Raw genomic sequence first — 17,059 nt, 5'->3', positions numbered from 1 at the left:
TGTTATCTGTCAAATACTTTGTATATACATTTTTCTGATTTGCTACTATGTTTTGTACTCACATTTTGTCTTTGTCTGATATATTTTGTAATTAGTGCGTGTGCACAACATTTAAATATTCTGTAAGTTGTAGAATTTTGTTAATTAAAGAAAAATTTTGCCGCGCTTGGCAAGTCCAAATGACTCACCATCGCTGCCAAATTTTTGCCCCCCCAGTGGAGGGTTATGAAACACGTATGTAACATAGCAGCGATGGCGAGGCATTGTAGCATCTGTGACCAGAGAGTATGCGCTTGACCGCGCGAGTGTTGCGAGCGGTTCTCAGTCTGTCAGTCAGTCGTTGCGAGTCTGTAGCTCTGTCTAGTTGAGAGCAGTACTCTGTCAGTAGTCGTGGAAGTCTGTAGCTCGGTTTAGTTGCGGGCAGTCGGTCAGTAGTAGTCGTGCAGTGCAGTACGCTAATAGTCGTCATGCAGAGCGGTCGGTCAGTAGTAGCAGCCCAGTGCGGTTGTGTGATGCAGGCGGTCGGCAACACTGGTCAAGATGCTGAATGAGGTATACTGTTAATTAATATAATCATTAGATAATGTAAAAATTTATTTATTGTAATTATTCTCCAACAAGTGCCCCAATAATAATTTTTATTTCAAAAGCATTTTTTTCAAAAAAATTTTATTTTTATGGAACTAAAGATTTCGTTGCACTTCCCATTTCATTCCACTTCTTTTAAAGAAAATTTTCAGTAAAATCACAGAAAAAAGGAATATTATCATTTGCAATGCAGTTCCTCCAAGCCGTGCGGAAAGATAAGAGCAGAAATTTGACATCCACTTATTCTGAGGTAAGACTTTAATTCTGATTGTTTTGCACAGGGCCAAAGACCGATATTTCGGTTTAATTGAATTTTCTTATCACTGAATGGACTTTAATTTTTCGTGAGGAATTTATATTTGAGTCAGATTGCGAATTTCACATTTTTGTTGCCATTGTCAGTACATTTCATTGTGGGCAGGTTACGCTTAGCGCAATGTCCATTAGCATCCCTAAATAATATTGTCCATTCTTTTAAATTACGGTGGGGATGTTACACTATATACGACGAAAGATCAGTTGACAAACTGCTGCTCGCTGCAGACCGAATCTACGAGACGCACGAGCCTACTGCAACAGTCGCAATGACGTCGACAGATGCCACGTACGGTAACTACCATTACGAGCACGACCAAACTGACGATATAACAGTAAACTGTGCCGCGGTCGCAACGCGACAAACAACAAAAAGTTCAAACGAAATTAGAGATTTAAAAACTGCAATAGAGGATTTGCGGGGCGCAACTACGCACGCTACAACGACCACAAGTTATCTCTAAGCGCAAGAGAGACCGGGCTGGGTGTGAAACTCGAAGTCAGCAAGAGGACGAGCGTAAGGTGTGTTGGTACCATAAACGTTTTGGGAGAGATGCTACAAGATGTACATCACCATGCGCCTACTCAGACAACCAAGGTATGTACAGAAACAGTGCAGTGTTTTCATGTCAGCGACAACAGTCGTCAATACATATGCCTCCTGCTTCGAAAAGATTGTATGTATCAGACGTACTTACGGGTACAAGGTTTTTGGTGGATACCAGGTCAGACATTAGTTCGCTTCCTGTCAACCATGCGCCACACAACGAAAAAGACATACAGCCACGTTTGAAGGCAGTGAATAACTCGGTGATTAACACGTACGGATGTAAAGTGTGCAAGATTGATGTGGGTTTTTCCAAACAGTTTACCTGGTCTTTTGTGATAGCTGGTATACCAGAACCTATTTTGGGCGCTGACTTTCTGGCACATTTCGAGTTGGCGGTCGACTTACAAGGAAAACGTTTGTTAAATCTGACGGACAACAGTGCAATATCAAGCACTAAAGGGCATACAACTTGTGAGAAGCTACAGGCGATTGGCAACTCTGTAGCCGAAGAGCTACATGACGAAGAGAAGATTCGGAGATGTTCTGACGGACAGACAAAAGAAGTTAAACATAGTACGGTTCACTATATTCGTACCACGCCAGGACAACCAGTTTCACAACGAGCACGTAGAATCGCACCAGAGAGATTGACAGAAACAAAGGCGATATTCGAGGAAATGTTACAGGCGGGAATAATTCGCCGGTCAGACAGTCCGCGGTCTTCACCCCTACACAAAGTACGTAAGAAAGATGGATCATGGAGACCGTGCGGGGATTACCGAGCATTAAACTCAAGAACCATTCCAGATAGATACCCAGTACCTAATATACAGGACTTCACATGTGCTTTGGCCAGCGCAAAACTTTTTAGCGTCCTCGATTGCAAGAAAGCATACAACCAGATACTGGTCGCTCCAAGAGATGTTCAGAAGACAGCAGTGATTACACCATTTGGATTATTCGAGTTCTTATTTATGCCTTTTGGCCTTAAGAACGCAGCACAGACTTGGCAGCGTTTTATCGACGAGGTGATAAAGGGATTAACATTTTGCTTTGCTTATCTTGATGACATTTTGGTTTTCTCTCCGGATAGTCAAACACATGAACAGCATCTGTGTCAACTTCGCAAGCGTCTATCTGACTACGGAGTCGTTTCAAACGAAAATAAATGCGTCATGCACAAGAACCAAGTCACTTTCCTCGGCCATACTGTGTCATCAGAAGGTATATTGCCTCTGCCACAGAAGATCGCGGCGATACAGGCCCTTCCGAAACCGACAAACTACCAAGAGCTACGACGATACATGGGATTAATACATTTTTATAGACGTCACCTACCAGCAACGGCTGCGGTGCAAGCACCACTCACTGATGCACTCAAGGGACACGACGCCAATGGTCGACGAATAGTTAAGTGGACACAAGAAATGGACAAAGCATTTAATGATCTTCAAGCAAGCCTCAGCAAAGCAGTGTTGCTCGCTCACCCAGTTCACTACGCACAGCTAGCTATTGTTGTAGACGCGAGCCAGTCAGCAATAGGGGCGGCGCTGCACCAGCGTGTAGAAGGGCAATGGCAACCGCTACGGTTTTTCTCTAAAAAGTTACAGACTGCACAACAGAAGTGGAGCGCGTATGACAGAGAATTGTTCGCGATCTACGAAGCAATTCGATACTTCCGCCCACAAATAGAGGCTAGACCAGTGACTGTGTTTACATACCACAAACCCATAACATCGGCTTTTAAAAACACCAGTGATAAGTGCTCACCAAGACAGTTCCGTTATATTGAGTTCATAAGTCAGTTCACGACAGATATACGCCATTTAAGAGGCGCAGAAAATTTAGTGGCTGACTATTTTTCACGTATTTGCGGGATTTCAGAAATTATAGACTATGATAAACTTGCAGTGGAACAGACCAAGGATGCAGAGCTACGACAGCTGTTAAACGACCCGTCTACAGGTCTGAAGTTCGAGCAAATTCTGGTGCCTAACTCCAAGCGGAAGCTGTGGTGCGACTTTTCTCAAGGCAGACCAAGACCATTCATTTCAGAAATATTGCGCAAAACGGCATAAAGCTGCTGACAGACCGCTATGTGTGGCCTTCTATGAAAAGAGACGCCGGCCGAAGTGGCCGTGCGGTTCTAGGCGCTGCAGTCTGGAACCGCGAGACCGCAACGGTCGCCGGTTCGAATCCTGCCTCGGGCATGGATGTATGTGACGTCCTTAGGTTAGTTAGGTTTAGGTAGTTCTAAGTTCTAGGGGACTAATGACCTCAGAAGTTGAGTCCCATAGTGCTCAGAGCCAATTGAACCATTTGAAAAGAGACGCGCGCCTTTGGGTACGTTCCTGCATTCCTTGTCAACAGAGTAAAGTAGGACGACATGTGCGTGCTGATATTGGAGATTTTCGAGGTACCTCTGCTAGATTCGCACACGTTCACGTGGACCTGGTTGGACCTCTCCCACAGTCAGAGGGTTACAGATATTTGTTTACGGCCATAGATAGGTGCACAAGATGGGCAGAAGCAACTCCAATAGTCGATATTTCAGCCGAAACTACTGCTAAGACGTTTCTGTGTACGTGGGTTGCCCGTTTTGGATGCCCCCTTCATGTCACAACTGACCAAGGACGTCAGTTCGAATCTACGTTGTTCCTCGAGCTATCCAAAATGTGCAGTTTCCAACGCCACCACACGACTGCCTATCACCCTGCCAGTAATGGTATGGTCGAACGATGGCACAGAACACTCAAAGCAGCACTGGTTTGTCATCAAGAGAGATGGACGGAAGCATTACCATTAGTGTTGTTAGGCCTGCGGACAGCTCACAAACCCGATATTGGTGCTTCAGTTGCCGAGATGGTTTACGGCGAGCCGCTACGGATTCCTGCAGATTATTTAGTACCAACCTTACTACCTGGATCAGAGGGCCTCACACACTGGGTGCAGCAGCTAAAACGTCACTGCACAAATATACGTTGCCCGCCACCTTCTCGCCATGGTAACCGTAAGGTGTTTGTACACAAAGACTTGTACAATTGCTCTCACGTAATGTTGCGAACAGACTCAGTCAAATCGCCTTTACAACCACCATATACGGGCCCATTTCAGGTGCTGAGTAGAAATAAGCATACCGTGGACATAATGTACAATGGTGTTCCGACAAAGGTATCGATTGAACGTGTCAAGCCAGCATGTGTTTTACCCTCTCCGACCTCTGACATCACGCCTGTGCATCAACACATGATGGACGCAGAGCATACCGAAGCACCGCTCAGTACATCGTCCGAGACAGGTGAATCACCACCACAAACAACAACGTCACCGCCCCCGAGACACCCGACGCACGCCAGAGCTGGATGTCGAATAAAATTCAAGTATCAAGATATCCCTGGGGCTCCGCACTTTAAGGGGGGGGGGCGGCTGTGTGGCAGTGATATTTTTCATGTCTGGTGCAAAGTGAAATCAAAAGTGCGCGAGAGTTTTTTTTGGTCATGTGCTGTTTTTTATCTTTGCCGTAAGACTATAGGATCTCCTAGTTTTTGTTACTTCTCTGTTGTTTTTAGTTTTCTTCTCATTGTGAGTTTGCACGAATAAATATTTTTTCGTTAACTCATTATACCGGACGGCTATGCAATTATTTGTTGTAGGCAAGTCGCCTACAATATGTAAGAAACTGTAACTGTTGGGGCGAGAGTGGCCGTGCGGTTCTAGGCGCTACAGTCTGGAACCGAGCGATCGCTACGGTCGCAGGTTCGAATCCTGCCTCGGGCATGGATGTGTGTGATGTCCTTAGGTTAGTTAGTTTCAAGTAGTTCTAAGTTCTAGTGGACTGATGACCTCAGAAGTTAAGTCCCATAGTGCTCAGAGCCATTTTGAGCCATTTAAAAGTTCTAAGTTCTAGGCGACTGATGACCTCAGAAGTTAAGTCGCATAGTGCTCAGAGCCATTTGAACCATTTGTAACTGTTTGCTGCATTATGGATAGGTCCAAGTGGAAGTAGGCAAGTAGCGTCATACTTGAAGAGAAACTTTATGCTTGAATTTCACAGTGGAGATACTGAAAAATTATGTTAGCGTCACCAGCATTAATTGTATGTTCTGACGCCAATTCTAATCTTGAAAGGACAGTTTCGAAACACTCTGCATTCAGAGGTTTGCAGAGGATACGGTTTGAAGGCCCCAACCATGATCCCTGTGAAAATTTGGCCTTACGTAATGAAGTCAGATTTCCTGCCAAATGAAAAAAAAAAAAAAAAAAAAACAAATGTCTTCAGACTTAGAATGTTAATAGAATGACTGCATTCACACTAGCGCTGTCGAGAGCACCTTCACCGATAGCTCTAATTTCCCTTTAACCACACAGCTTTGATGAATACCGCTGCAGTCCTTCTCCACGTCAACCGACAAAAATGCAGATTTCCATTTCTCTCGCAGGCGGCCGCTGCTTGTGCCGAAATACCGGCACCAGAAACGTTTGATGTCTCCCATCGGAGGGGTATGCCTTTTGCCTATAATACTATACAAAGTGCCCTGCGTAGGCGGAGATCCACAGATAGTCCGTGGTGACAGCCCTCAACCTTTCACATTAACATGCGGTTGGGAATTTACACTGTTCATCTTGGTCAGGTTTGCATAAAGGGCCCTAGTGTTTTCAGTATCAGTAATATGACGCAGAGGGCAATTTTCCAACTATGAAATCTACTTTGGCATACGTAAGAAAGGCCTTTTTGAAAGATGTAAAAAATAGATGGTAATTTTTTTATAATGGGGTCAACTAAAACCAAATCAGATTTGGTTTAATATCACTGTAATATTAAGTCGCACCTAATACATTGTTAGATTCCTGTTTTTCAGTTCTATTTTGTACTGGTTTTAGATACAGGTTCATCCATTTTAAATACATATTTTCCTTGTTTAAGTGTATATTGTAGGTATTTTTGTGCATATTTTAACTGTAAATGCGTACATTTAGCATGGCAAGGCCAACTTGTGATCTAGCTGGGGCAAAAGCACCGTCGTGTTGACATAAAAAAAGATTTATTGAGATTTTATGAAATCTACTCCAAGTTGTATTCTTACAACTGGGTCTTCACACTTTACAATCCATACAAAGAAATCATTGAATTAAAATGTGTTTTTTTAGCAATTCCTAAGCCCATGCAAAGTCGTAGGTATGCCACTGCTTAATATACTGTTGGCCTGTCTGTAAATAGATTCAAAAAAACCTCATGCCATCGTTTTGATCAAAACTGTATAATCACCAAAGTCATAGAAAGTGTAGTCGAAATTACATTATACAAAAAAATAGGGGTGGGCCCAAAATCGCAGAGAGCCCTGAAATTCCTTAAAACTTCCCAGCCCCACCATAATTTTCGTTTACAAATATTAATGCATGTGCATTTGTTGTCATTTTACGTTTTTACTATTTGAGAGGTCTATCTGGAGGGTAAATACTTTAATTTCCAATGTACTTTTCAGTACTGGAGGAGAGTATGTCAGCTAAATCGCCTTCACCTAGAAGAATTTGGGGCGAGATATGGTACCATTTTACCAAAATGGAAAAAAAAGGAAAATGCCGTTACTGCCAGCAGATAATTTCCATTTCCTCTGGCTCCAATTCAAACCTGAAGAGACATCTAAAATCGAAGCATCCAACAATACCTGCGGAATGGTGTGGGTCAAGATCGCCATCAATGGATGCAGAAATTCAAGAAATCATTTCTTGCGAATCTACTTCCACCTCAAATGAAGGTATTCTCCCAGAAAGCCAAACTGAGTCTCAAGCTGTATCCAGCCCATCACTGTCATCTGGTTCTGGACCAAGTCCTGATTTATCTTCTTTTGTGACCCCCTCAACTCCAACCGTTTATCATTTGCAACAACCCATAAGTAGATTTGTTAATATTATGAAGCCTTTTTCACATTAAACAAAAGTATGGCATTAGATACACAACTTTTGAAAATGATTTGCAAAGATTACCATCCTTTCTCTATAGTTGAAGATGCAGAGTTTAAAAAAATTATATCTGTGCTTTGTCCAAATTATAATTTACCGAATCGAAAAACATTATCAAACTCTTTAATGCCCAGATTGTGTCACGAGTTATTTGAAAAAATTAAAAATAATTTGGCCGCTGCAAAGGCAGTTTGCCTTAGATCTGACGGATGGACAAGTATAAATAACATAAGTTTCTACACAGTCACGGCGCATTTCATAGATGTGAACAGTCAGCTGAAGTCATACCTTCTAGAGTGCTCACAGTTTGAAGAAAGACACACCGCAGAAAATATTTCGAATTGGGTAAAGGCTGTTATTGCAAAATAAAATATCAATTTTAAAGTCACTGCAATGATCACAGACAATGCATCAAACATGAAAGCAGCTGTCGTGCTTCTGGAAATTCCGCATATCCCATGTTTTGCACATACATTAAATCTCATTGAGCAACACGCGATACACGAGTCAATTCAGAAAATTGTTGATGAGGTGAAAAAGACAGTAATGTACTTCAAGAAGAGTTCTTTTGCATTAAACAAATTTGCTGAAATGCAAAAAAATTTGAAAAAAGATAAATTGAAACTGAAACAAGGCATGCCAATGAGATGGAATTCTACTTACGACATGTTAGAAAGATTTCTATTGAATAAAGATCCCATCATTTCTTGCGTAGCTATTTTGGGTGGAAAGTCGATTACTTTAAACTTGAAAGACACTGACTGGGATATAATTCAACAATGTATAAGAATTTTGAAAGTTTTTGAAGAGGTAAGAGATGTCCTCAGAGAGTCTCCCTGTCAAAAATGAAGATCTTGCCAAGACCAATGGCACGGCAACTACAGTCTTTTAAAGACAAAAATGAAAAATATCCTGAAGAAACACATGCATTAATAAATAATTTGCTGAAAGGCTTGTCAGAGCGATTTGGGGTCCTCTCCAGCAACGAAGTGGTTGCACAAGCAACTTTATTGGACCCCTGGTTCAAAAAACAAGGATTTGCTGATGAGTCGACATTCCATGACTGCTACATGAGTGTCATAGCAAAAATGAAATCACTGCTAGCTCAACAAGAAGAAACACATCAATGATCTGAACCAGTTACCACCATAACAGGTGAGAGCTCTTCAATTTGGGAGGACTTCGATGAAACAATAAATCAGCTCCAAGGAAGTCATGACCCGGGATGTGCAGCAATTGTCAAACTAGACAAATATTTGTCTGAGGCATATTTGTGTAGAAACGGCAATCCATTAAACTGGTGGGGCACTAGAAGGTTGCTGTACCCAACACTGTATGAAATAGTCCCGCAAATGTTATGCATCCCAGCTACATCAGTTCCCTGTGAGTGTATCTTCTCAAAAGCAGGACCAATATGCAATGACAGAAGGAACAGACTTACTTCAAGTAAAATTGAACAAATTTTATTTGTAAACCAGAACATTGATTAATTTTTCCTATAACATATACTCATTGTGTGTGTCGACTGTGCATACTAAAATATATTACAGTTTTTGTATGTTACTTTTTATGCAATTAAAGTTTGTTTACATAATATGAATCACTCTTATTTTCAAAATTTCTCTACCTGATAAAAATACTTAGAATTTTATTATAATATTTTTATTTTTTCCACCAAATGAAATGTACAACTTTTCTATCTCAAAGTGACTCAGGATGTAATATAAACCTATCAGTGATTTTTCCTTCATTGCGGACTGCAGTCATACTGTACTTTATGAATGAAAATGCAACCATTTGATTAAGTTTCATTATTACTTCGTTTCACACTATCGCTATCTAGATGTGGAGGTTTGTGTCGTTATCAGCATGCTATTTTAGCTTTGTAGCCATTAACATGTGCAAAGGTGAAATATTTATTACATATCTGACATGTCTGAATGATTTTTGTCACAATATTACAATCATTCAGACATGTCAGATATTTTATGACTATTTCACCTTTGACCATGATAATGGCTACAAAGCCAAAACCACGATAGTGCAAAATAAATCAGTAATCAAAAACTTTGTCATATCGTAGAAATTTCAATAAACAATACAAAATTCTTACTCATTATCTGTGTTACTTCAAAATAGGATCAAATAAGATCAAAATACAGGTATAGTACTGGAATAAACCAAGTTTAAAGGGCAATGTGCCTTCCATTTATTTTCTATTGTGAATGAGTGGTGAGTTATGAAAAAGAGCTAGTTCATTTCAGGGAGTGAACAGTTCTGATCCGATCTCTGAAAAGAACAGAGTTGTCCATCTCTAGTCTGACCGCGACACGCGAAGGTGCCGACGATGCGGTTGTTTGTGTCGCGACAGAGACGGTTGGGCCGCAACACGTGAAGCCAGCGACACAGGAAACAAACAGCGACACTCGGACAGCGGTGTAGCCCGTGAATGCCGTGTCACCGCAATGAAAACATCAACACAGGCGGGCAGCGGTGTAGTTAACAGCGACCCGCTACTACTGTCGGGACGCGGCACGTGAAAACAGCGACACAGCAAACGAACAGCGGTGTAGCATGTCAATTCCGCGGCATTGCGATGAAAATATTAAACACAAGTGGGCAGCGGTGTATTTAGCAACGTCCTTCTACTATTGAGCACGGTCTTGAGGCGGCATTAACACGAAAATACGGCAGTTCTCAAATCTTATGAGACACGCGGCGGCTCCGACTTTAAGCTTACACTCAGGTACTGTCTGTACTATAGTCTTTTCCGTAGTCTACTTATGCACATCAATTACGGTACACTGCAACAGCTGCTACTATTGCACTGTCTGTAACTCTGAGCCCCCACACTGACTAAACATAGGTCTAAAATCTCCCGTGAGCACTCGATCACAAAATAATATGGAACAGAATAGTCCTATCCCAGACGAGCCCCCAATTGCAACTTCACTCGGGCTTGTACACAACCTTTTACCATGACTCGTCTGCAAAAGGGGCCGTTTGTGCACAATTGCATTCGCGCCCTATATTGAGTAAATAGCAAGCCTAAGTACAGCACTGAATGAATTCAAGTATTTGTCTGAATCACGATCGTTCACAAATGATTTACACCAACAACAGTTTATAATGAAAATGTTTTTATTTTACTAACTCACATCCACAAAACAAACTGACGGCCACGTGATAGATACTATGTCGGCGGCTCTTAGCCGCACTGACGTACCACGATCAAAAGACCTCGACCTTTATCCCCTATCCTCTGTCCTGTGTTCGGCCACGTGACACTACATTAGTCAATTATTTCTAAACATGGCCATCATGCATTTACAATGTTACAATATTAAAATACATAAAACTAAATACCTTATATTATTTTGTAGACAATCATCAGATTATTTACATATTTAAGGGCACTCCACTTTTTGGCAGTTTCACCCCTCTTCTTTTGTTTAATCACGTCTTTGCCTAAAAGGTGTGGCATTCGAAATACTCATTTTTCTACATCTACATCTACATCTATACTCCGCGAGCCACCTTACGGTGTGTGGCGGAGGGTACTTATTGTACCACTATCTGATCCCCCCTTCCCTGTTCCATTCACGAATTGTGCGTGGGAAGAACGACTGCTTGTAAGTCTCCGTATTTGCTCTAATTTCTCGGATCTTTTCGTTGTGATCATTACGCGAGATATATGTGGGCGGTAGTAATATGTTGCCCATCTCTTCCCGGAATGTGCTCTCTCGTAATTTCGATAATAAACCTCTCCGTATTGCGTAACGCCTTTCTTGAAGTGTCCACCACTGGAGCTTGTTCAGCATCTTCGTAACGCTCTCGCGCTGACTAAATGTCCCCATGACGAATCGCGCTGCTTTTCGCTGGATCATGTCTATCTCTTCTATTAATCCAACCTGGTAAGGGTCCCATACTGATGAGCAATACTCAAGAATCGGACGAACAAGCGTTTTGTAAGCTACTTCTTTCGTCGATGAGTCACATTTTCTTAGAATTCTTCCTATGAATCTCAACCTGGCGCCTGCTTTTCCCACTATTTGTTTTATGTGATCATTCCACTTCAGATCGCTCCGGATAGTAACTCCTAAGTATTTTACGGTCGTTACCGCTTCCAATGATTTACCACCTATGGCATAATCGTACTGGAATGGATTTCTGCCCCTATGTATGCGCATTATATTACATTTATCTACGTTTAGGGAAAGCTGCCAGCTGTCGCACCATGCATTAATCCTCTGCAGGTCCTCCTGGAGTACGTATGAGTCTTCTGATGTTGCTACTTTCTTGTAGACAACCGTGTCATCTGCAAATAGCTTCACGGAGCTACCGATATTGTCAACTAAGTCATTTATGTATATTGTAAACAATAAAGGTCCTATCACGCTTCCCTGCGGTACTCCCGAAATTACCTCTACATCTGCAGATTTTGAACCGTTAAGAATGACATGTTGTGTTCTTTCTTCTAGGAAATCCTGAATCCAATCACAAACCTGGTCTGATATTCCGTAAGCTCGTATTTTTTTCACTAAACGTAAGTGCGGAACCGTATCAAATGCCTTCCTAAAGTCCAGGAATACGACATCAATCTGCTCGCCAGTGTCTACGGCACTGTGAATTTCTTGGGCAAATAGGGCGAGCTGAGTTTCACATGATCTCTGTTTGCGGAATCCATGTTGGTTATGATGAAGGAGATTTGTATTATCTAAGAACGTCATAATACGAGAACACAAAACATGTTCCATTATTCTACAACAGATTGACGTAAGCGAAATAGGCCTATAATTATTCGCATCTGATTTATGACCCTTCTTGAAAATGGGAACGACCTGCGCTTTCTTCCAGTCACTAGGTACTTTACGTTCTTCCAGCGATCTACGATAAATTGCTGATAGAAAGGGGGCAAGTTCTTTAGCATAATCACTGTAGAATCTTAAGGGTATCTCGTCTGGTCCGGATGCTTTTCCGCTACTAAGTGATAGCAGTTGTTTTTCAATTCCGATATCGTTTATTTCAATATTTTCCATTTTGGCGTCCGTGCGACGGCTGAAGTCATAGATCTACATAGATCGAAAAATGAACAGTACCTTCACAATAAAAGACAATAACTTATTATGCAGAAGTTCTCAAACATCCTTACAACTTAATTTTTGTATAAAACATTTTCTTTAATTTTCTCTGCCTTGTGATGACTGGGTGTTGTGTGATGTCCTTAGGTTAGTTAGGTTTATGTAATTCTAAGTTCTAGGGGACTGATGACCATAGCTGTTAAGTCCCATAGTGCTCAGAGCCATTTGAACCATTTTCTTTAATGTCCAAAATATTATCTCTGCTACTATGCTTTAAATTTGAATTTTGACTATTTTGAAGAGCTCTTATGTTTATGGAGTAGTCCTATTTCAGTGATCAGATACCCAGCAAATCCAATGATTATCAAGACAAGCACACCTTACATTATTAACATATGTACCAAGTTATGCACTGAGACTTAGGCAATTATGTAACTAAGTAATTCAATGTGAAACTGTTACATGCTGCCTCTTCTCTTTATCAAGAAGGTGACTCCATAAATATTGACTTGTGGTTGCTACACCCCAACTGTTCTTCCACAGTAAACATTACCACATCCAGCAAATTAGTTATACTATTACAGTATCCCTTGTAACCTCACATGTTACTACTTAAAGATAACAACATTCCATTGAAACCATACCATACTCTCCGTTTTCCGAACGTTCTGGACCATTGTTGGGCAAAATTCTGTGTGCAACAACTCTATGCCATGTGAATTACATTGTTACTTTCGTTTTCTTTACGTATATCTGAGTTTTCAGATGTGTCTACTGAGGACGACGACGACGAGATCCCTTGAGCTCCCTGCACGTTCCATGAAAGGGTGAATCCACTCTTGCAATTAAATAACAAGTCATTTAAGCTGAGGATACGTTTGGAAAAAAAGTGCTGTAGCGCAGTTAAAATTAAGGCTTAGAGGGTATCTGATGAAATCAACCAAAAGAAACGAGCCACTGACTCCAATGTGCTTGTTGCTGTTAACCTTAAGATTTTATGCCACAGGAACCTTTCAGATGGTGATCGGTAATCTGCTTAAAGTAGACATAGCAACGGCTTGCAGAGCTGTCCATAAGGTGTCGGTCTGCATTGATTCATTGGAAAATGAATTTATCAAAATGGCAATGGATGAAAATGACTTTAAGAACACCCACTGTGATTTTTATCAAATGGAGCATTTTCCTGGCGTTTTAGGCGCTGTTGACTGCACTCGTATTCCCAACAAATCGCCTGGTGGCGACAATGCTAAGATATTTAGAAATCGTCATCAGTGGTTTTCTTTAAATTTACATGCGATCTCAGATGTTAACCTCCAATGTTTAACTATCGTAACTAAATGGTCAGGATCTGCCCATGACAGCAATATTTTTGGAAACTCACATGTACATGTACATGTTGGAAACAGGAGAAATTCTTGAAGGCACACTTCTGGGAGACAGTTGCTATCAGTGTTGTAGGTATTTGTTGAGGCTGGTACTTCGTGAAGAAACTGCGGCTGTGTGGATCTATAACCGTGCCCACAAGAAAACAAGATCAGCAGTTGAGAAAATGTTTGGGCTAGTAAAAAGACGATTTCTCTGTTTGAGTTTAGTACTCAGAGTGAAAGTAAATCGTACAGCAGTTATAATAGTTGCAGCATTTGCCTTGCACAGTATGGCTGTCACAGCATCAGCACAGCAGCCTGAACGCATTTGCTTGGAGACGAATGTGTGCAGAAATTCCAGTACCTGCAGGGCATGAAGTCAACAGGAATAAAAAAGCAGTGAGAGTGGCATTCATTAACAATGTATTTATGTAAGAAGTTCAAAAATAGGAATAAATGTCGGTTTGAAAGCCAGATTTTCTTTTCCTTTCTTTTAGATCTAGTTATTTTTCTGTATCCTGGTTATTGAATACTGTTTCAGAACAGGACCATCAAAAATAATATTATAAACTACCAGTTGCACAAAAAATTTGTCTCAAAACATTTACCAGAGTGTATTAAAATGTATACAAAACACAGCTTATAACTTCAGAATGAAAATTTCCCCACAAAGAAACTCCAGTAGGCTACATACCAACAGAAAACAAAGGTAACAGCAATCACAATGGAATGGTTGCGGAATTTATTAACAAGGTCTTTATACAACAAGTTACAAGACTGGAAAAACTTACAATGTGTCAGATTAAAAGACTGATTGTCTTTGCATTTCTTTAAGTTCCAATTCTTTAATTTCTTTATCTATTTTTTTAGGGTTACCATTCTTATTTCACGTTCTGCAAGCAAGCACTGTACTTGGATTTTATGTTGTTGCTCGAGGCCTTCTAATCTTCTCTTGAAAAACTGATATTTCTTATCGAGAACATTTTCTGTTCTTTTGTTTTTGGTACGAGATTCTGACTCTATAACAGAATCCTGGCTGGAGTGTTGCACATCTATCTATAATTAGAAGTTATTATCTGTGCTGTCACGGTTATTACATTATTTTAGTGTATTACCGTTCTTACCAGCTCAATACAAACATTCTCTCCTTCGTTTTATTTTTATTGTCGTCAACAAGAGCAATACTTTCGTTTGAAGTTACACCTTTCTCCTTGTTTACTGATGTGAATGAACTGCAACCAACGTTATCTGAATCTGTATCAGAACAATAACGTAACGAAAAACATTATGAAATAGCTTTTATGCAGCAAACTTGCTTCAAAAGAATTTATGGGATCGTAACAAAAGATTTACAAACCACTACACGTAACTTCATGATGAAAATCTGCATCGTCATTGTAGGGGTTGGAACCAGGAAAAAATTGCGGCCTTAGGGCTGCAATTAGCTTTCGTCTGCTTTCTGTAACAGTAGGCCTAACGAAATTATTGCCTCCAGTTTTACGCATTTCAACCTTAAAAACACCTGACATTGTTTTTGCTCCAGTTTACTTACCACATACATAAAAAATGAAATGTAATAATTGGAGAGTACGTCTTGAAATTATACCTTGTCGTGCGCTAATGCTTTCTTCGTCCGTTTCTTAATACTTTCGTAACACATTATCAACTCTTCCAATCACGATCTGTCCCGATGTTACAAAAGTTAAAGTCAACAGAAACTTTTCTCAATGTTTTTACTTTGTTGGCAACAGTGACCTTTTCTTCTTTTTGCCCTCATTATATCTTTAAACTGCCCCAACAAAATTTCCTGCAGTAAATCTTTCTCGTATTGAGAAAAGTTTGAGGTTCGCTCCTTTTTCTGTTTCCTTGCGTTCCACAGCTATAGGGTGACCCCATCGATAATAAATACTGTGTGTGTATGATGTACGATAAATATCTGTTGTTGAAGCGCAATAATCGTGTCGACAGCTGATTTCAGCCATACTCCAAGCAAGTTACATGCTACTATAGATCAAATGTGAACCTGCTTCGGTGGTTCCAAATTCAGCGTTATAGAGTAGAGATGAGTCCTGAACGTAGCTCAGTTTCTGATCTAATGTGAAATTTGATCTCCAGTTAATTAGGTAGTTATACAATGGGCCCTAGAATCCTAGAATTTTAAAGAGTGGTAGAGGACATTTTTCTGGTGGATTGTTTAGGGTGTGAGGTCTGCCTTTCTGTGGCCTTGACACATTTCTATCATTCATGACCGAAGGTGTAAGGAAGTTCCAACAACTTTTAAGCCACAGTTTTTTTTAAAGTGGAGAATCCCTTAAATGTCGTAAAAGCAAATGTACATCCAACAACTTTTCACCCTCAAAATTTTTTTCTGTTGAGAATCCCTTAAATGTCAGAAAAGGAACTGTGCATTCTCAATCACAACATTAGCTATACTTGATTTTCGGCTTCATTCAAAGAAGTGTCAAGTGTTTCTCTTATCTATTTTTTCCGACTTTTGGATAAATGATTTCACAAAGCATTTGCCCGTTTCTTCTTCATTTTTTCTTTCTTAAAGCGTATCGTGAAGTGTTTTACATCTCTGAAGATTCTCCTTCACAATGTAATCTACAAAACATAGCAAATGATTGAATTAGCGCACAATAATTTGCCAGCGCTTCTCCTATTAGTGGTTTGCGTTTTATTTGACATCATTGTTCGCAGTTGTTACTAATGCTTCCATAATATTTTGACCACAATGATCTCAGAAACCTAAAATATATCGTGTGTGGTTGTTGCTACTGCTCCTTGTCCTTAACGATTGTGAAACATTACGATTCTAAACAACGTTTCAATACACGTTATCTTTCAGATTAGTCAAATTGCTCGGGATATTCCCATTGGCGTTTGCAAGAGTATGGGAGACCGAGATGGGAAACTTGTACCTCTCCTCCGCCGATCCTAGAATATGGAGTAGGCCTACAGAGATTTTATTCATTACACAATCCTCATACCCAATGGATAACCGTCAATTGTCTCGGTAAGTTATAAAGGCCCGTCCACACGCAACGATCTGTCTGCGCAAATGTCTGCGCACATCACATCTGCGCAGACAGATCGTTGCGTGTGAACAGCAGATTTGCACCAACCTGAGGTGTGTGCAAACCTGGAAGTTGGAGTTGGAGGTTTGAGCGAAACCTCTCAAATCTGTCGGTTCAAACCAC

Source organism: Schistocerca serialis, chromosome 1, assembly GCF_023864345.2.
Source record: "Schistocerca serialis cubense isolate TAMUIC-IGC-003099 chromosome 1, iqSchSeri2.2, whole genome shotgun sequence".
In the NCBI taxonomy this organism is placed as follows: domain Eukaryota; kingdom Metazoa; phylum Arthropoda; class Insecta; order Orthoptera; family Acrididae; genus Schistocerca; species Schistocerca serialis.
Note: the sequence above shows the minus strand (reverse complement) of the source record.